We start from the raw sequence: 23,521 nt of genomic DNA on the forward strand, positions 1-23,521 counted from the left end.
TCTGACACATACAGCCTCAATAATGATCAGTACTTACAGATGAGAACACGCCTGTGGAAAGGCTAAGCTGCTGCGCTTGGTTTATATCCCATAACCGAGCTCAGATTCAAAAGTACGGCTCCCGCATTCCTGTTCGAGACCTAGGCCAGCTGTACCGGCCACACGGTACTCAGGCAGGAGTATAAAACACCACAGATGAGATTTTCCAGCCGGGCTTGGTGAGCCTGGCGCCGCTACACCATCGCTGAGTCCCCCTCCCTCCCCTGTCCACGGTGCTGATGTGACTGACTGCTGGCTGCACGGGGCGGGGCCTACATACTTAAAGCAACAGTGCACATTTTCAGAATAAATTCACATGGACACTGATGTGACTGTGAGTTTAAATAAATGTTTGTTTTTTTTTTTTTTTCTCAAAACATTTTATATGTGAATTTCTAAACTGCCAGCTGATATTACGTACATACTAGCTTAATATAATATAATATAATATAATATAATATAATATAATATAATATAATATAATATAATATAATATAATATAATATAATATTTATTTTAGTTGTCAAGTATTAAGTCGAATAATGTAGACAGACAGCAATAAAAGCATATCTATATCGCACACTTCTCTGAGTAGTACTGAAATATCATCAAGAACATCAAGCAGACCTGCCAGATATTGGGAGAATATGAGGGGAACAGTGAGGTGGGGATTGGAGAGCAGGGTGGGTGGTGAAATAAATATAGATATTGTAAAAGATACCCCTCAACTTTAAATAAGCAGTGCATGGCCAACAAAGCTGTCTGGGCTGGAAGAGAGATGGATGAGGAAATAGCTCTGGCACAGAGAACGTGTGAAGGGGAGTTGTTTTCCTCTATAAATCAGTCTACAAACAAATATCAGTTGCCAAAAGCACAAGGACAGCTATATATACATGCTTTATGCACAAGAGCTTAGATGCATGTATCTTAAAAGGATGGTCCACCCAAAAATGAAATTCTGTCATCATTTACTCACGCTCATGCCATTCCAAACCTGTATGAGTTTCTTCTGAAGATATTTTGAAGAATGTTGATAACCGAACACTTGCTGGTAGCCATTAACTTCCATAGTATATCTTTCCATACTATGGAAGTCATTGACTACCAGCAACTGTTTGGAACAACTTGGGAGAGTAAATGATGACAGAATGTTCATTTTTAGTTGAACTATTCCTTTAAGGTGCATGTATCTAAGTTCTTGTACAAAAGGCATATACATAAAGCTGTCTATGTGCTTTTGGCATCTGGAATTTGTTTAAAGACTAATTTATAGAGTCTGAAAAATCTAAATTCTTGTAGCTACCATGAAACACAAAAATAGTGTTTCATGGTGGAGAGAATTTATTACCAGCTCAGGAAATATACTGCACCAGCTGTGTTTATATGCTATACTTGTCCTTTTCTGCCACACAACAGGAAAATTCAGGAAAACTCAATACATATTCTAAATGCTCTGTTTAAGCATTGGCTGCTGTGTAGCACTGTGAGTGGCAGGGGAAGATGTAGAGCGCTCTGTCAGGAGACCCACAGGAATGAGCTCTTCATAAAAGTTGCATGGTGCAACTCAAGATCCAGGCAGGCTTGCATTGCTAACAGTTAGAAACGGAAATGCAGTAAGGGCTGACTGAAAGCTGCTACCTGTGCTACTGAAACAAACCTTGCCATTCAGCCATGTGGCACCACCCTTTAAAACCAAATCTTTATAAATGGCCCATTTGTAAATCTGTATCAGTTTCTTATAGTGCTTGCACAGGAAATACAGCTTGTTTCTTTCTCTTTTTTTAACATTTTAATATACCTAAAACACATCTGTATGTAATAGAGTGAGTAATATGTCAGGGATGTCACATATTCTTCTATATTGTGATTTCAGACAGCACACAAACAAGGTTATGAGGTTCTACAGGAATGCATTTTCCATACAAATGATGTTCTGCACAGCACAGCCTTTAGTGTGTTGTGGTAAGTGTTAGATAATTCATGCTACAGTCGAGGTGTGTTCTCCTGTAGGATATTGCATTACCTGTGTGTGCCCAGTTTTTCACACTAGCTGTCTGTCCTCCCTCAGGCATCATGCTTTTCATTCGGAAAGCCTCCTCAGGGTGGTTGAAACGGAAGAAGGCGGATTGGCCAAAACACAGCATACAGCCTGCACACAAACCAAAACCACTTTTAATGAAGCTGAGAATGAAAATGCATAACGCTTTACATCAAACATATGCCTGAAGGAGGCATTTTAAATGATCTTGATTAGGATCTTGGCAGTTTTAGACCAGCTTTGTACCGCTGTGTGAGAGGTACAAAAGGGGGGAAAGGAATGTTTGCCTCCGTTTTACATGAACAAGCAAGAACATCTCACACTGTGGTGTCGAATCAGACCCCTGGCTTGCTGAGTGAGGGGAAAATAGACAAGCCAAATGCTGGCAATGTAGCCAGTTAAAGTCAACATGAGATCTAAATTAACCCTATTTACTTTCCTAATACATTCCTGGTCCTATAGTGAATGATATCTTTATTATCATGCAACTATCTATCATATAAAAATAATTTTAAACAAATAAATAAATTTTCAATGGATCAAATCAAGCCTTGCCCTATATATAGGCTTATTTATATATTGGTACCATATGTGCCAATATTAGTGATTTAAAAGTCAGTATTGAATATACATTGACATTGTATATTTATTTGTACTCTATTTTTTTTCTTCATATATGTCACTACTATATCGGCCAATATTAGTGATTTAAACACACACACACACACACACACACACACACACACACACACACACACACACACACACACACACACACACACACACACACACACAAAGCACATTTGCTATATTAAACTGCCTGAGCTAATCTGGCCAATCACAGGATTTTTTTCAAGGTAGGTAAAGGTCTAATGGAAACCTTTCCAGCCGAAGCAGATGTGTGATGAATGCGGAGTGCCAGATGCCCTTTTGTTCCAGGCGGAACAGTTGATTACCCCTCAGGTTCTGACAGGACAAGGTATGATAACGATTCATGTGCTTAAGTAGTACTCTCACATAGACGTTTCATGTTGTTTCTGTACAGAAGAATGAGGATTGTTAACTGATGGTGGATGTTGTCATAAAAAGACTCTTCTAGGCTTGCTCAAGTCTTGACATGCTCTGCTTACACATTCAAAGACGAGTAGGTGAAACAAAACAAGAAACTCAAAATACACAAAGCACATGTGTCGAACAGAGAGTTATAGTAGTGTTTTAATTAACAGACTTGTTTACATGCTTGCTCATAAAATGTTTTATTTAAAATAACAGTATATTGAGGTCTTAGGTGTAAACCACATCAGCGAGACTTTGTTTCCTGCATGACCTGTTTTGTGCATTGTCATAATCATATTTGAGTGTTATTACAGACAATAACTGTAGCATCCGCTGCATCAGCACGATCTGCCGACAAGCTCAATCATTATTGGCAAGCAGCAGCGCCAAATAACAAACCCACATGCGACAGCAGCTCACTGCCTTCCTATTTTGATCTACAAGCATTGTGCTCAAATTTGTCTTTGTACAGATGTGCCATTAAAAAATGATGCACAACAGCTAATGTGATAGTAAGCAAGCTTGTGCGATTCATCTGCACAACTGTAAGAGAAAAGATTGCAAAACTCTAAAATTACTTGTGTGCAAGATGTTACCCTCAAAACACATCATGTGGTCCATCGGAGCAGAGCTTATGGTGCTAATGTTGGTTTTACAAAGGCAAAATATTGTTATTGGACACATTTAGTTTAGAGGGGTTTTCTCCTCAAAATTCCTAGAGCTTTGTATCATAACGTATCTATCATACTGTATCATATCAATTGTATTTATTGTCGAGTATTGTATCCATTGTACAGTATCATATCTAGTGTGGTGTATTGTATTGTATCATATCTATCATACTGTATCATAACTACATTTCAGACTGCAATTCAGTCAATATACAGCAGGAAAAAACCTTAGCATCTTTACCCTTAAATGCATAATAATTTTTACAAGTCAGGTATATTTCAGCTGACTGTATGTATAAATAAGTTGCCTTTTATCATTACGAAGAGCAAGGTTCAAACCTGAATTGGTTGAGCACTATTGTAAGCTTTCTTTCATTGCATCCTTTCACAGAAACACATAGTTCTTATTATACAGAGAACAGTGGGATATCAAATGTAATGTCTTTGTTTATGTGTGGCAGAAAGTGAAAAGGTCTATGTTTAGTAGTCTTGGCATGCAGGAAATGATTGAAAGACTAATACCAACAGTGAAACAAGAGGTAAAAATCCCCCATGGTGTCAAACCGAGAACAGTACTGAGCTCAGTAATATTACAGAAGTTAACATGATACTATATTTTACTTGAAAGGAGTGTTTATAGACATCAAGCCCACAAACCGCCCACAGTCACAGATGATTCTGTCCTGAGGGGGGCACTGAGTTTCAAAATGTAATAGTGGTAAAATCCAAAGATAAACATGGACGGTGCTTCCCTGTTTATAGATGGCTCTCTCTCTCTGCCATTCATTATGGATACTTTTAACACAGATATTTTTGGTGGAAGTCAAGGAGAGGATATACAATTTCAACCCCTTGTGGTGCTGCCCCTCGCCACAGATATGGATGTGCGATCACGGTGCTTTTAGTGCAGCCCTTTTACCCCATTTATAAACAGAGGTGTATAAACTAACGTAGTATAAACACTTTTATACTTTATACTCAAGAATAAATATTTTGTTGACTTTTATGTTAATATACTTTAAAAAGAAAATTGAAACTTTTAGTCCAATACTTTTCTCCAAAATAGGAAAAATGAACTGACAAAACGTCCTTAACATTCATTTTTTATAGTAAATATCCCTATTTCAACACCACTGCTGTGCATCTGCAGCCACTTTGCATTACCACAAAAATATTGCTTAATAAAATAAAAAAATAAGGCATACTGATGAGATTACTCATTTTTTCATTTCTGTTGAAATAAGACACATTTTTTTCAGAACAGTGTGGCCTGCTCTGAAGAGCAGAACCACTAAATAACCTCTCCTTGTCATAGACGTCATCCTCAGCAAAGCATGACTAAGAGCTATTTTGTAATCAAATTCATGAGGCCATTTGCAAAAAGACAGACCTCACTACTGAATGACAATGAGTGCGGAGAGGCGCGTGAATCTGGAAAGCACAGCAGGAGAGTGGCTGTTCCCCATGCACAGCCCGTCTCCCCGACATTAATCAGAGAGACTGATTCCCCACCGCTCTCAGATGAACCGTTCCTCTAGAACAGCCAAAACTGCACTCTGAGAAGCCAAACTCATTAAAGAAAGTGCAGGTTTATCCATGCCAAAATCACCTGAGAAGTACTAAATGACATGGCAGTGAAGATTTTTCATTTTTCTTTTTTTTTTGTTTAGAATAAAGCTTTGCACTTTCTTTAATAAAGCTTATTAATTCCATCTGTTTATTTTGCTTCCTATAAGTTAAAATACTTTTTTGTACTGTATTTATATTTATTTAATTTTGTATTTATTATATATGATGCATCTAAATACATTAAAATCTAAATATATATCAAATAAATGGGTGGTGCATAAAATATTGCATGCAGTGCATTAAAAAAAATGTTTAAATATTATATATGTATTTAAATACATAATTGTATTGCATTTACAATATATTATTAATATATGTTGTACAATTTATTATTTAAATATAACATCATTATAATTATTTATACCCATATATAATATAATGCAAGTAATATTGTTATTACATAATTAATTATGAATAAAAGTATAATATTAAATTTAATTGTATTTTTCTTTTTTTTTCAATAATGTATTTATTAAATATGATGTATCTAAATGCATTATAGAAGCTAAACAGGTGGGGTATGTAACATTACATAAAACGTATTTAAATAATTTATTTAAATATTATAAATGTATACTTAAATACATTATAATACATTATTCACAACATGTTATTTATGTATGACATGATACTATTTATAATTCATGATTTATTTTTACATATAATTTTACATAGATAAATTACATATAATGTTTAATTGTATTTTTTCATGTTTGTAACTGTGGTCTCTGAGACACCAAATATAAATAATGTTCTGTACAATATTTCATTTAAAATCAGTTTGGATCAGTTTTGGGATATTTTATAAAACATCAATCTTTACCCTTCAATGTTAAGTGTTCTTTTTGAGCAAGAGAGACCCCCAGGGTCTTTCACACCACCTTAAAGAACATGAGGCTTAACAAAAAGTACAGCTTTCTAAAATGTTTTCTGTTCTCTTCATTTTCTAACACATGAAATCAGTACAGAAATAGATGACCTTTCTGTAGCACAAACCCAGTGGTGCATCACAGATACTGTATAGTGGGAAGAGTTTAAATTTCTTGTTTAAGAAAAACCAATGACTCAGAGATACAGCAAAATATCTGCATGCACTCAGTCCTTCATCCTGACTTGTTATATCACAGGGATGAAAAGGGTTGCATATAGTGTTTGGTCATTTCTGAAGGAACTATTCATTCTCCAAAACCACGGATGACAGAGCAGTACAGATCTGCCTCATGCACTTTCAGTAAAAATAAGAGTGCTGGATCTGTGTCAAACCAACTGCATTAATTATTGCATTATAGTTTAGATCTCAATAAAGCTGGCAGGACGTAGAGTATGGTGAGTCACACGTCCCAAACTGTTCCAACTGAAAACACAGCTATGTGAACAGAAGATGTCAAGACAGAGATGCCAAAAAGAACACACAATGGTTGCCACGGTATTTAAATTTACTGCGCCTGGAAAGGTCAAAAACCTAAGCAAACCAGTATTTCATTCTAACCTTTACCCAATTCCACACATTCCAGAAAGCATGTGGCTCACAGCCATGAGTGATGCAGCTTAAAAGTTAAAAAAGTAAAAAATAAACATGATTTATATCATGTGCAAGCTGTGAAAATGCATTGTAGTGGATCATTCTGCATGCAAAGTGTGCATGACTGACACAAACACACCCACAAATAAAAAAACAAAAAATTCTAACTCTCAATGCATGGACCAACCTCTTAGACAGTGGTTAGCTCATGATCAGATGGTTTTACATTTAGTTCAAATGTGACCCAACACAAACTGTGGAGGTTAAGTATGAACATACTGGGTGAAGACAGGGAACTTAAAGCAGAATAATAAGCAACAATCCCCTTATCTTTCTGTCAGCTATTCCAGCAGGGTTGCCAGTATATGTTCAGTACAAATAAAAGCATGTGTGGATAGTCTGACTGAGCAAACAGTGTGTGGAGAATGAGGAAGGGCTTCATAGAAACAGGATTAGCAGCACTCTTGGGTCACATTGACCAGGAATAGAAGTGTAATACTATACACACACTCATGCCCCTGCCAACATGCAAGAGAAAACCTCTCTGCAAGATTTGGACTGGTTTATTGTGGGTTATGCACCCTGTGCACACATTTTATGATGATATTATATTAATGCTAGTGTATTTATACATATCATATTCCTAGCATTCATGTGTAACTCTTTTGTTTTAAGATTTTTTAAAGAAGTCTCTTTTCAAAGCTGCATTTGTTTGACAGTGAAAACAGTTATATTATAAATATATTATTACAATTGAAAATAATTATTTTCTATTTGAATATATTTTTTTTTTTTTTTTTTTTTTTTTTTGTTTTTTTTTTTTTTAATATGTAATTTATTCCTGTGATGCAAAGCACATGATCCTTCAGAAATCATTCTAATATGCTGATTTGCTGCTCAAGAAACATTAATTTTGAAAATAGTTGTGCTGCTTGATATTTTTGATAAAACCGTGATTTTTACAGGAATCTTTGGTGAAGAGAAAGTTTAAAAAGAAGGGCATATTTTTAAATAGAAATCTTTTGCAACATTATAAATGCCTTTACTGTAACTTTTAATCAATTAAATGCATCCTTGCTGTAAAAAAAAAAATTATAAATGTCTTGTATATACAAAACTATATATGTTAATACACCAACATTGTAAAGTGAGCTTTCATCACAGAGAGCTTGTATCTGAGAATAATCTGTTGCTTTTAAATATCTATTATGAATATTCACACCAAAAAACTACTCAAACAAATGCATTAGGTCCTCATACACTTACTTTTAAATCCAAACGATCAACTTCCCATCATCTGTAAGCAACATCCTATCTTTCCCTTTAAAAGGGAGAGCACATGGTTTTATACTAATAGCTGTAGCATGCAGAGACTGACTTGCTTTGTCGTGGTAAATCCTTTGTTCATAGAGGATCCATCAACTATTCCCCATGCTTTAACGGATTTCTTTATCGTTAACTTAAAATAAGTGTCCACCGTACGCAGTCAAAGTGAGGAGCTAGGCTTCCACTATAAACCATATATCTCCAGTCACAGAAATATAATCCTGTCCACTGAATGGCAACCCAGAGGTGCCGTATTGTATCCGAGCACTTCTGAAGTCACTGAACCCCTGCACACTCTCGTAGTGATGGGTGGTAAAGTTGAACAGCTGTCTCCGTCACTGGTGCAACTAATTTCCCTCTCAGATAAGGGATGGGGAAAGGAGGAGGTGTAATTGCTCACCCCCTGAGTCAGAGCCGCAATCTCTGCATGTCAGGGGGGCAACGGGGGTTTCTGCTTCAGTTATTGCATTTGACATTCTTTCCACAGGTTCCTGCTCTTTTATGACTCAACACATATGAGATAATAAAAATCAAGGGTTGCAGTAAATGAGGCTTTTATTCTGAACATCAAACTGAATATTTCAGAGCAAACGTATTGAACAATAGTGAAATACTAGAAGCTGGCACAATGAAGATCACCCAAAACACACCCCTCCCCCCAACCTGTTTAGTCAAATTGTTCCCTCAGACAAAAGACACAGAGGAGGGGCAGGCTTTCATTCAGTTTGGGTGCATTGATTCCCTTTCGTAAGAGATTTTACACTTCAGAATCATGTTTGAATTTTAGTATGGCTGATGCTGCAGAAAGTAAGGATTCAAATTCTTGGCTGTGTTTAATTTGAATGAAGACCTGAGGATTGGATTATTGTAAATGAATATAATATATAATGTGGTTGTGTACCTTGAGACAGGCGCACAGGTTTGGTGACCGGCAGTCCGTCCATGCTACACTGGTTTCCACAGGGGTGCAGCGTGATGAGTCCTGCCTTGTTTTCGATAAAGCAGTGCTGAGCTGCGATCCCTGGGCCCTGGATGTTAATGTCCATGCCTCCGTGACCCAGAGTGGTCTTGCCTAAAACAAACAACCCCCACAGGATGTTGATTTCAAAGATTGCTTGCTCTCAGACAACATGTACTAAGTTTCTGGTTGCAAAAATACTCAGGTGAAGAGAGAAGTCAATGAATGTCTGTTTTATTTTTAGATAGATTACTGTTCTAAGTTTTGAGGTTGGTAAGTTTTAAGTGTTTTTGATTGTTTTACTATTTTTTAAAAATTTGTGGTTTTTTTTTTTTTTTTTAAGTTAAAAACGGTAATAGTAATTAAAGTTTTATTTCAATTCAGTGTAATTTTCAGCAGCCATTACTCCAGTCTTCAGTGTCACATGATCCTTCAGAAATCATTCTAATATGACAATCTGATGCTCAAGAAATATTTCTTACCGATGTTGAAGACAGTTGTGCTGCCTAATATTTTTGTAGAAACCATGATATATATATATATATTTTTCAGGATTCTTTGATGAATAAAAAATTCCAACAGAACAGCATTTATTTGAAATATTTTTTTCTAACATTATAAATACGTCTTTACTGTCACTTTTGATCCATTTATTGCATAAGTACATAAGTAATTTGATTACTATATTGCACAGGCCTAAGTATCCTAAGCTGCTGATCCAAACAATCTGGCACCTAATAATATTTAGTAAATTATAGTTTACATTTTAAGTACTTTTAGGTTACTAAGGAGATAGAATTATTATAATTAAGAGCTTGATAAAAATATGAAACACGTGACGTCTGATCAAAAGTTAATTCTCACTTGTGAACAGAATATTTTTATTGTGCACAATTTTTAGTCAAGTTGTCATTCTTCTAAATTAAAAACTGTATATATAATATATATATATATATATATATATATATATATATATATATATATATATATATATATATACATACAGTCAGACTTTTTTATTTCTCATTTCCCCCTCATTAATATATTATACAATTTTAGATAGACAAAAAAAAAAAAAAAATACTGCAAATTTCCTATGTTGTTGTTGGATGTTATAAACTCAATAAACTAGAAACAATATTGTTTTATGAGACAGAGCCAAAAGTGCCAGTAGTTGAAGAAACACCCATCAACAATAGTTATAGATGTAACTTTACATCAGTAGACATCTTTTTTTCTTTTTTTTTTTTCAGCAGAGTGTGATGTCTATTAAGTTAAATTAAACTGAGCTAATTCACTGATGTTGGCCTGCTTTTTGTCAGTGAGATGAACCACATTCCTCACCCTGCTTCCCATCTGCCCCCACCCACCCTCATCTGTTATTAGGCACGAGATAAAAGCCTGTGACCTGAGAGGAATCACACAAGCTAGTATATCAGTTTATAATACCAATACAGTGCAGTGACTAATATAAATTAAATAAGCATTCAAAACCTCTTCTCTCATGCCCTTTTCATAAGGTAATTTCTCAAAGCCTTCATAATAATTCCATGTGTCTCTGAGTAATTCAGACAGATGGACACTGGTATAAATGGCTGGTCAGTTTCAGAGAAAGTAAGTAGGTGGAGATGAAGGTTGGTGGTTAATGAAACAAGGGGCTTTTCTAATAAGAGAGGGTGTTTTTAAAGACCCCATGCTGCTTAAGGCTCAGAGTCGGGTTACTGGCTTTTCAATCACAACACAGAGGTGACGCAAGGGATTTGGCCATCTGTGTATATTGGTTTTATATAAAGGTGAGTGTTTCTTCCTGTACAATAACATTATTGGATCATATTTTGAGAATGTTCCACTTTTCCCCCCAAAGTTTATAAAAATGGAAATGTATCTAGGTTCACTGCAAACCTTTTGAAAAAGTCTATCGAAGTATAGATATAATGAATCTTACCTTCAGGCAGGGGTAAGAGGGTGATGGCTGTACTGAGACGGCCACTTCCTAGACTGACCAAATGGGGGCGCTCTGCTTGGACCTTCAGAGCTTTTCCAGTCTCAATCAAATCCAATGGAGTGCTCTAAAAAAGCATAGTATTCACTCAAACATGAAAGAAAAAGTCATCATATTCCCATCCTCACGTGTTTTCACATTAATATGTCTTTGGCGTTATATGGTGACTTACACTTAATGTTTTTCTAATACCATATATTCGGATATACTACTCTTTTTGCATATTGTTTTTTGCATGTTATATGGGGAAATAGGCATTTTTGGACACAGCATTTCTTTATTGTATGGAACACAAATGGAGTTATTTATAAGAATGTCCAGGCTGCTCTTTTCCATAAAATTTTCATTGAATATTCATTTAAATTGTAGTGGCGCAAGGCTAATATATGGCTTCAGAGGATGTACTTTCTCTGGTCCCCATCCATTTTCATTGTAAGGGGAGATCAGCACGAACGTTCCTAAAATCATCTGCTTTTATGATACAGAGAAGAAAGAAAGTCATACAGGTTTGGAACGGCATGAGGGGTGAGTAAATGATGACGGAAGCATTATTTTTTTTTAAGTAACTATCCCTTTAAATTGGTGGGTTTTAACCAGGGGACCTCAACAAGCTTCCAAGGGGGCCCTAACATGACTTAAAATAAGACAAAACAAGCATTCAAATAATCTTTATATATATATATATATATATATATATATATATATATATATATACATCTAGTTAATATATTTTAAACTCTAGAATATATAAGGTTGAGAACCACATGTCTGTGTCTGATATAAGAAGCAAAAGCCATTGTGCTGCTGCAATACTAACCATAAATATAGTGAATCAACTCATACATCAGCTAAAATTGTCCACAATTATTTAATATTTCATAACAAGAAGTTCCAGTGTGGTGATTCAAGCTGAGCTCTCAGCATGCTTACTATTCTCTTCGACCCTAGTGAGAGAAGTGCCTTCGGTCACATCTTGAGAGTAGACCTCCGTGGAAACCTAAAGGCTCAGCATGTGGGAGGTTGTCATGACAACAATGCGAAATGGTAATGACTGGGAGGGGAAGATTGTGAGCTGTAATTCTGCTATCATGCAATGACATCATTTTTCAACTAGAAATTAGCTGAATCTATCAACTTATTTTGCTAAATGTGGACAGAATTTCATTTTGCACAGGCTTATTGCAATATAGGAATATTATTTTCAAGCGTACAGCTGCCTTCCAGATAATTGCTGTTCACCCACCTTTCCAAACATCTACATATTATCACCTCAGGGCTGCAGTATACATTTGGGTTTAGGATAAACCCGACTGCTTAAACAAGATTAGCAGGAGGCAATTAGTGTAATCGGTTAAAGCACAGGATGTGAGTGAGAGATGATCACTGTGTTTTATATAGAAACCATCAACACATTTGCCATAGATTATCTACTAGAGTAGAGAGAAATCCACATAGATGCGGCAGCCATGTTGAAACAGTAGGTGATGATGGTAATGATGCCCCCAGGGGTGTGTTTCACACTTTGCCTGTCACCTCATATCACAAACACTCAGCCTGGACTGCCAGACAAAAGCTCCCTCCATGAAGCTGTGCTGAACAAAGGTGTTGCTATCAGAACTGGATTTACTCTTCTGACTTTCATGCAAACTTTAAAAAACAGTAATTGGGGGAAAGAGAAAATACATTTCTACCTCTGTGAGCTTCTCTTTTTTGCTCATAAAATGAAAAACTATGAATAGAAAGCAAGAAATAATATTAAAAACTGTATCATACATAATACTATGCTGTCATTCAAAGTTTGGAATCAGTAAGAATTTTAAAGTTTTTTAAAGAAGCCTCTCATGCTCATCAAGGCTTCATTTATTTGACCAAAAATAAATAAAAACAGTAATATTGTAAGATATTATTGCAATTTAAAATAATGGTTTTCTATTTTAACATGCTTTAAAATACTATGTATTTCTATGATGCAAAGATGAATTTAAATCAGCCATTACCCTAGTCTTCAGTGTCATGTGATCCATCAGAAATCATTTATTAATATGCAGTTTAATAATCAATGTTGAAAACAGTTGTGCTATATATATACTGTATACTGTATACTGTATATATACTACATATATATATATATATATATATATATATATATATATATATATATATATATATATATATATATATATATATATATATATGTAGTATATATACAGTATACAGTATACAGTATATATATATATATATATACACTGTATACTGTATACTATATATATATATATATATATATATATATATATATATATATATATATATATATATATAAACCTGTTTTAAAAATATATAAAAACCATTTTTTCAGGATTCTTTAATGAATATAAAGTTAAAATGAACAGCATTTATTTGAAATAGAAATAATTTCTAACAATGAGTCTTAACTATCACTTATCTATTTAACACATCCTTGCTGAATAAAAGTATTAATTTCTTTCAAAAAAAAAAAAAAAAAAAAAGACTCCAAACTTTTGAATGGTAGGTATATTGCTATAAAATATTTTCAAATTATATGTCTTTATTGTCAATTTTGATCAATGTAATGCATCTTTGCTGAATAAATTAATAAATCTTAATAAATAAATAAACAAACAACACTATATACATAAAATGTTGTCACATGTGGTAATTAAAGTTTGATCTCACCTGGAGCACTTGATGAGACTGATGTCCAATGGTAAGATGTTTGTTCAAACTATCCATGACCAGCGTGTTTTCACTCACTCGCTCCGGGACATGAGGATCCTGCCAGAGGCAAAAACAGTGTTGAAACAACCTTACAAATCTTATACAATTTATCACGTTTATAATATCCACCAATATCTTTTACTCTGTTTTGTTAGTAAATTAAATTATAAAAGCACGAACATTCTGCAATAGAGCTTTATTTGTGTCACATGGCATGATCATACAGGTCTGGACAGACTTGAGGGTGAGTAAATGATGACACTTTTAATTTTTTTGAAAACTATCCGTTTGTAGGGCCACAGTTCATACTTGCATATGTCTATATACGGTGTCTTGTCTAGTGTAGATGACTGCTAAGCCAGTCAAGTGTCTACAGTACACACAACAGTGTGAGTGGGAGAAATGCAGCCTCTGGCATTCCCCGTCTGCATCCTCAGCTGACTCACTGCCCTGATGAATAGAGTTTGGACTCACACAAATGGCATTTGCAAACAGATAATGCTGATTTTCCCCCGTTTGCCCAACTCACACTGACTCTCACTGGCCGCAAGCTGCCTTTTCCTCTGAGACCTGACACATACACACATACACAGACAGACCTTCCTGCCCCGACATTCCTGTGCTCTTACTCAACATGCTGTCTATGAGTTCAACCACAGCACATTGAATACAATCACTCTGATGATTATTCCACAAAAGGTTCTTTAAACATTTCTTTAGATTATTAAAATGCTCTTCAGACTAAGATTTTTTATTTTTTTTAAATGTTCATTGAAAGGTTCTTTGGGGAACCAAAAATGCATGGTTCTTCTGTCGAATCACTGTGAAAACCCGTTTAGGAGCTTTTATTTCTGTATTGTAACCTTTGCAGCCTCAAATCTAGAAATAGGCTTGTGTTGAAATTAATTCAATGAAACCCAAACCTATAACAGTGTAATCTGAGGTAATTATTGTAATTACTCTTTGAGGTTCAATGATAGCACCTCTTTATGAGATTGGAGAAGAAGGTTGGCATTGAATCAAATTTTACACAAATCAAACCTTTTAATACTTGAAACCACTTCACCTGAACAAAATGACCCTTGTATAATTCAAAAACTGGATCTACAAAAGTAAATTGCTTGCACATTAAATTCTGATGAGGTTTTAAAAATTAAGCAACCAGCAGAGAGAGCATGTATCCATCAAGAAAATAAAAATAAAAATAAAAAAATGAGATAAAAAATAACCCGGCTTGCTGTTTAAAATGTGAAATAGGAAATAAATTATACACATTTACCTTATTCCAGTTGTCCAACAAACACAACGCCTCCATTTCTGAGCATACTGCTATATCAAAGTCCCTGATGTCTTAGGAAATGCAACTAGGCAATGTTCCACCTCTCTGGTCCCTCTACATCTTCATTTAGAATATACATGTTCCTATTCAAAACAGCACGAACCTGCCTGTACATGCTGCTTTGAGCTAAATCCCACATTCCTGCCTGTCAGCTTCAGCCCTCATAACAGATGTTAGTGCGCTGGTCAATAAAAAGCTTGATCTTCATAAAAGAGAAAAGAATTACAGTGAAGAGAGGAAGTTTAAGAAGATGAAGCAAACACAAGAGAGTAATAATGGAAGTATATGTACAGTAGGTCACCTGGAAAATATACAAAAACTGACTGAGAGGCAGACAGACAGAAGATCTGACAGATTGAGATTGGGTTTGATCACAATTTATTACCACAAGCCTCTTCGCTCATCAATTTGAAGGTTATAAGGGGCAATGAGTCTCATTTCCCTACTAGTGTCTTAATACAGAGTTTGATTCTGTTCCAAATTGCACACGCTCACACATTATCATACCCGACAATGTGAGGAACAGCATATTTTTCCAGCATGCAGCATAAAGGCTGTTATTGTCTCTCTCAGTGTGCTCAAATGGGAGAGATGCTCTCTGTGTGCACCCTGCCTGAAGAGTGCAATGGAAAAAGATGAAGTGATGTGGTCGAGTGAAGGCATGTAGGTCTGGTTCGTTGCTCAGTGACTCCAAACTGTAGCTCACATGCAATTAAGTGAAGAGACAAAACATCCTTAAAAAACAGTTTACTTAAGAAGCAAAACTGCATAAAACTCGTTTTATAGGGAGAATATATGTGGAATAATCGTGAATATTATATAGTTTCTAATTTTTATTACTATTATTATCACAATCATCACCATCATCATCAAATTTATTGAGATTTATGCTTATTTTTTTTTTAAATGAATGTATAATAATTCAAATAAGTTATTTTGTTATCATATCATATCATATATCATATATTAAGCAATAAAACAATAAAAAAATATCAATAGAGAAATAAAAATGGACAAGATAAAACACTCTTATTAAGATTTTTTTTTCTTCAGTAGAATTGTTCTTTTAAACTTTTCAGGCCCTGATGCTTGCATTCATAATGCTTAAGTGTCAAGTTTAGAGTAGAGATATTGGTTCGTTCTGAAAGATGGATGACACAACATTCAGCTCTTCAAAATGACAGCACTGTGAGCTGGAAGGAGGCCATGTCTGAATGGAAAGACATGATGGTGGTTTTTGGAAATTAGATGCTCCACCACATGTGATCCACTCTCTCATACATATTGCAGAGGTTCATTTAAAGGATTTTCCTTCAGGATAATATTGTGTATGCTGAGGAAATGCTGAAGGAGAAGAAATTTGTAATTGGTTTATAAAAGAGTGAAGAAATGTGGTACAAGACGCTCGAAGTGAGTCCTAGCTGTTGAAGTGTAATAAGAGCTTTCTAGTTCCTGCCTTGAGGCGCAGTGGATTATTCATAAGTGGAGTTTCAGCTGAGTTTGAAAGTACAGGGACAGAGATGGAGAGAGAGAGATGATGAGCTTTTTCAATATTATGTTATCTTCCGCAAGCTGCCTGCTCAGAGACCTCCACCTGCTGGTGAAGCACTGCTCTAAAACTGCACTTCTCAAAATTGGGTCTGTTCTGATATAGGGGTATGGACAGATGGAGAAAACAATACAGATTGCAACATAATAAAATATAATGATATAAATATAATAGTAAATAATAATAATAATAATAATACATTTTATATAATTTAATTTGATGATATTTTAATAATCTTATATATAATATATTGTAAAGAAATATAATAACATTATTAATATTATATAAATATATTAATATAATAGAAAATATCAATTATATTAATATGCACACACAAATATTAAAACAAAATTTGATTTATATAGAGAATCTATATAAATAAATGTGATAGAGATTTATCATACATCATATCATATCATATCATATCATATCATATCATATCATATCATATCATATTCTATATAGAGAATCTATATAAAGTTCTTTGTTCATATTTGGAACACAAATTATGATATTTTTGATGAAATACAAGAGCTTTCTGACCAAGAGCTTCTTTCTGACTTCATTCAACAATTTTCTTTATTATTAGTCATTATTTTAGTTTTCTTCGCACACAAAAAGTATAATAATTTTAATACCTTTAAGGTAATTTATAAGCTAGTTTGCTCAAAAGAATGACAAATTTTGCAGATATAAACATTAAAAACTTACAAGATATAAACATTCAAAACTTTCATTTTCTCACTTATTGGTTATTTTAAAAAGGGGAGGAGCTGTTCTATACGTCCCACCCTGTCCTCCTGTTCAACCGTTCGCTGTTGTTGAACTTGTTTCCATGACATATGTGATCACAATGCCTAAGGCCTCTTCATATCCAAAGATGTCCAAACTTCAGAGGATGTTATTGAAGAAAACAAAACACATGGTAAAGATCAGTCCGTGCACCAGGCCGCGTATGTGCTGCAGCATACAGACACATCTAGACAGGAAATTGAGGGGCAGATGATAAAATACTGCCATTTCTGTGAGTGTATGATTATGGCCACAGACAAACACATGGATGTGGCTGACTAAATAGCTTCTTCCACATTAGACCTGGCCACAAAAATGTTGCAAAGTAGAGGAATGTGAAAATGAACTGGGCTCCTGAACGTGATTTAAAATAGCAATGAGTGGGTAGAAATTCTACTACCAAGTGTAATTATGTAACATTGATTTTCAAGAGGTCTAAACATGGCAATTGAATAAAAACACAAACTTGATGAACCTTGCTATTTATGGATCATATCCTATCCAATGTCTACAGGCTATGGACCTAATAAAATGCTAATCAGAACTTTGTTTATAGTATCAAAGCTAATCTTGGTAAATTACTCACTTAGCATTGTGGGATGCTTTTAAGTGCAGTGCAAAATCTCTGGTTTGCTGGTTTCTCCATCACTCATTGTGTTAAGAATACCAGAGGCTTGGTCACAAGCGAATAACCGGCAGACCACCTGCACAGTGAAGACACATGGGCAAAGGCCACCAGAACCATCAAAGGCTCATGTGTGCAAGCTCATGTCAACGTCAGTGAAATATATAACCCTGAGATAAGAGCAAGAAAGAGTCTATTGTTGACAACTAGCCAAAGGAGGTGGGGTTATACAGGCCTACACTGGAGAAAAATCCATCTGTTTTCTAGCCGGTCTAAGATTGTCATTAGCTAGTTGTTAACAGGTTGACCATTGACCATGTTCAAAAAACACAGCTTGACCACTTAAGTTGGTCTAATCTGAAGAAACCAGCTATCATGTTCCAAAACATTAGATTCCCAGCAGGGTAAATTTTGGCATAATACAAGCCTTTTTAAAGGTATCATCATCTAAACATATAGTAGCACCTCTAATCATAACAACATCAATGATAATTTAGTCATCAACAATATAAGTGGGCACTGGGGAGATCAATCTAGAAGATGTCCCCTAAACAGTAGAGAGGAAACATGACAAACAAACAGGATGACACTACTGACTGTTGAGCCTATATGGAGACTTCGTATCAGACAGAGTTTCCTGTGGGACAAGCCTTGCACTCTCCATTTCTCCTCACAGAGACCAAGTATCAAACAATTTCAAATGAACCTAATAAATTGTTTTCTTTTTTAAGCTTGTAAGTTCATAGACCAAATGGAATTGCAAAAAAAAAAAAAAAGAAGAAGAAGATCGTTCCTAACAGATTTTATCAAACACTCTGCCCTGTTTTCCACTAGTCAAACAAACCAATTTTTTTTATTATTTTTTTTTTTTACATTTTTAAACTCATTTCACAGAATTATTTAGATTTTCCCTCAAACCAAACCAGCAAAGAAAATTTTAAATAAATTACTGAATAAACAAACAATTAATTTCTGGGCCTACTCATAACTCTACATACAAAAAGTGCAATAATTTCAAAGCCTTTTCTACAAGATATATAAATAAATAAAAAGATTACCAATATTTAGAGGTTTAAAATAAGAAATAGTCACACTGTAAGATAAAGAGGCAAATACTTAACATACAGCCATAACAGTCAATGTAATGAGAAGTCTTAATCGCAAGATTTAAAGTCATATGATATAGATATATGTCACAATTGTGAGATAAAAAGTCAAAACTATGAGAAATAAAGCCTCAGTTGTGAGCAACAAAGTCATAATTGCAAGATTAAAACCAACTTTATCCATACAGAATTTAAAGCCACATTTAATATATAGTCACATTATGAGATAAAATACTGCAATTCTGAGATATGAAGTGAAAATGAAAAAGAAATTGGTGTAATTGCAAGATAAAGTCCCAATTGTGAGGTATAAAGTCAAAATATGATAAATAAAGTCTCTGTGGTCAGTAACAAAGTCAAAATGGCAGGGTTGAAAGCCACAGTAAAGTCGCATTGTGAGATATACCAGTAATGCTGCAATTCTGAGATACGAAGACAAAATTAAGATAAAGTCACAATGTGAAATATAAAGTCAAAATTATGAGAAATAAAATCTCAGATATAAGTAATAAAGTCACAACTGCAAGACTGAAAGCCACATTACTCTATAAAGTCACATTAAGATATACAATGCAGTCATTCTGACACATAAACATAATTATTTTAGGCTTCCATAGGTTGAAGAGAGTGTTTTTTTTTTCTGTGCATGCTAGCACAAAATTCATCAGACTAATAATTTCCTGGTTTGAATGCTACTATTGAGAGTGTGTCACTCTTTCTCTGGTGCTCCATGTTGAGGGGGCTGCACAAGGCAGGGGCTTGAGTGAACACAATATTCCAGCAGGCACTTGCTCAAATGTTCCGTTGACTTTGACTGTTTGTTTCCTAAATACATGGGCTCAACATGCATTCCAGTGCAGCCAGCACAAAGAACTCTTTTCACCGTGTTTAATCCCTGCAAAGGAGTGGCGAAGGGGCCTGGCTCTCTTCTACTCAGGACCACAGGACGCAAACTTCAAATTCATAGACACAAGCACCTACACAGACTATAAAGCATGCAGAAAAAGCCCTGTTTAACATGTGTCAAGGCGTGGGGTCAGAGTTCAAGACTCGATTCTATATTTCATGCTCAAAAAATTGCTTTAACTTTGCACAGATGTTGACCTCATGGGATCGTTACACATGCTTATATCCTCTAAACAGAAGCTCCAAAGCCATAGCCAGTTCTTCCAAATCTCCAATGCTTGGTCCAAAGCTTGATGCCACCAAATCCAGTTCAAAAGCTTAGTTTTCTGCTTCTATTTTTTTTATTTTTTATTTTTAATAAATCTTGGATGAGAAAGAGATTCACATGACTACAACATGAGGTCAGACTTCGCTCAAGTGCACCAGGCATTGGGCAATGTCCTCAACGCCTTGGCAAAACTCCTCAGATCATCACTTTAATCTCCATCCAAAAATGTGAGCAGCTCAAAGCCAAGATTTTCACCTCAGCTGGAGAGTGGCAGAAAGTGGCTCGCACGCAGGGTAACAAAGCCTCAAGGCTGAAGGAGAACGATGTCAACACCTCCTTACACTGTGCTATTGAAAGCTCTTGTGATACAATGGGTTGCTGCCAAAGCAAGCGTCCCAGACTCACCCCTCTCCTCCTGACTCTAGTTCCTGACTATCCACACTCCTGCCCAACCTGGTCTCCAGTATGTACTCCAATTTTTTTTTCCAGAGAGTAACTGAAGAAGGGCTGGTGGATGCGGAGTAAAGGAAACAGCTTTGGAAATCTCTTGGTCTAATGGAAATATCGTCAATGACCTCCTTCATCCAACCGTTCTTTTGTCTCAGACTGTTTCACAATATTTCAGTAAAGGCTGGAATACACAACATGACTTTTGCTCAAATTTCAGTCCCAATTTAAAGTCTGGACAATTCAATGCTAGTCTGCAGATTTTAGGCAGACAGAGTTAAAGTGAAAAGAAAAAAAAAAGTGTGGGGAAGTCATTGACAGATTTTGCAGAAAATAATGTTGTGTATGATGGGCAAAGACTCAGATTTTAGCTTCAGGCTATGAATCTGTCAAGTCGAAGAACATCAGACATGTTTGATATTTTTAAACCCATTTTAGAAACACATACCCTGCATCCAAATATACCTACTTCCCTACTGTATAATGGGTGAAAAGAGTATATGTCTGAATTCATAGCATTTATAACAGAGTAGACGAAAAGTTCCCGGATTATACAATGTGGAATGCACTTTTTTAACACCGGCACAGTAAGTTCTTATTAAAATGTAGTACCTACTCAGACAATATGCAATTTCAGGTAAAATTTCAGGTGCAGTAATAAAAAGTCCAGTTTTTCTCTGTAATCTTCTTTGGCAAGTGTGTGATGCCTAGTGTTTTAAAATCTGTTCAGATTCAGTCATGTACTGTATAGTGTATACCACCCGAAAGTCCTTCTTTTGCCCTTTTGGTGTAAAAGCATGAGGGTAGACAGTGTGAAAAAGGATGACATTATCACTTACCCAAATTAAACAGCTTTTCCAGCACCTTTTGAACACAGCTGGAGCCATTTTTACTCAGAGTCTGACCTGATATTATGCCAGTCTGATAACAAATCCATTTCCATGAGAGCTCTTTCAAATCCCAAATGAAATTCAGCACAGGGCTGCTTAGTGCTGGAGTATAGTGGTGAATAATGATGTTCAGGGAAATGTGTTTAAGTGTCTGGAGGATATCTCAGACAGAGAGAGGAAGAGCCAGAGCAAGACGTGGGAAAGATCAGCTTGGAAAACTGGTCTTGTGAAGTGCAGTTGTTGCTGTGAGGCCAAACACACATGCACATCCTTGTTACATTTTCGGGAAGGAAAACGTTCAAAATTTACTGCCATGATGCCAAGAAGTTGTTGCTAAGTACTGTAGTTGCCAGGAAGTTCTGCAAGATTTGGAGATCACATGCATTTGCTTAATTGTTTTAGATTTGATAGTGTGTTCAGAAAGCTTTTTCATCATTTTGCTACGTATGTGGCTCCTAGGATGTTTTGACTTTTTAGCACATTGCTATGTGGTTGCTAAGGTGTTTTGAAGAGTTTCTAGCATGTTGCTATGCAGTTGCCATGTTGTCTTGAGAGCTTTTGGAAAGATACACAGTTTGAGGTAACCTAATATTCAAGTCATTAGCACAAACAGTTTTTGTGTTTCCATTGTTTTTCTATGTAAACATGCACTATATGAATGTGTTTGACCATTGCAGATCTTGCAATTTTTTTTTCAGTGTTTCACAATTTTCTAAAAATACGGCACTCAAGTTATATAAAAACTTCACTACCTTGTGTCTCACATTTTTTAAACAAATGGTCTAAAAAGGAGATATTTTGAAGAAATGTTTTTTTTTTACTATGGACATCAATGGCTACTGTCAACTTTTTGGTTACTAACATTCTTCAAAGTAGTGAGTAAATGATGACAGAATACTCTTTTTTGAGTTAACTATCCTTTAAAGTAAGTAGATAAAGCAAACCCCCAACTGTCAGAATGAGCAATAGCAATTGTTATGTTTGCCTTAGCAAACACTGTTAATGAATGTGTCTGTATTCTACTTATAAACAAATTAATTCCAGCAATCACCATCTTTTGAAAGGGTCCCAATGAAACACGCGCTCTTTGGCAGGGCCTGTGTTTTCAGCCCATTCTCTCTCTCTCTTTTTTTTTTTTTTTTGGAAACAGATGACCTGGACAATAGAGGCTTGATTATGAAAACCAAAACCAGTGGAGCATTTTTCACTCACCACTGATGCTCCAAAGTTCTCCAAAGTGATCATAGAAAGGCCCCACACTCCCCCTCTGCCTGTTTCTCTGTACTTGCTCAATGGACTGCTCTATTTTATGGTGGGAGATCAGGAGGAGAGAGAGCAACTAACGTGGCACTTTGAGTGTGGTGCCTCTGATCTTTTTCTATCTGTCCTCAGTAAACAAAAGATGAGGCACATCTTGTCACCTTCTTGTTTTCTCACCATTTTATGTCATTTCCCGAGGCCAGTGGCTGTATAGTCTAAGATTCTCAGAATGCTGCTTAACGTTGTGTCTTCAGCTCTGATAAAAATGAGGACAAAGCTCATTCCTGTTGCCTGCATTTGGCAGTGAGAGATTTTCAGGACCTCGTACCATATCTGCTAAGCAAAACATAATTTCAGAAAAA

The 23,521-nt window shown here is 35.4% G+C and overlaps 1 pseudogene; it reads right to left on the reverse strand.

Moving 5' to 3' along the window:
• LOC109103523 overlaps positions 1 to 15,372 on the reverse strand; it is a 62,921-nt pseudogene extending 47,549 nt beyond the window's left edge.
• Between the last annotated feature and the right edge of the window lie 8,149 nt (positions 15,373 to 23,521).

The sequence above is a fragment of the Cyprinus carpio genome, chromosome A15, assembly GCF_018340385.1.
Source record: "Cyprinus carpio isolate SPL01 chromosome A15, ASM1834038v1, whole genome shotgun sequence".
NCBI classification, from domain to species: Eukaryota; Metazoa; Chordata; class Actinopteri; order Cypriniformes; family Cyprinidae; genus Cyprinus; species Cyprinus carpio.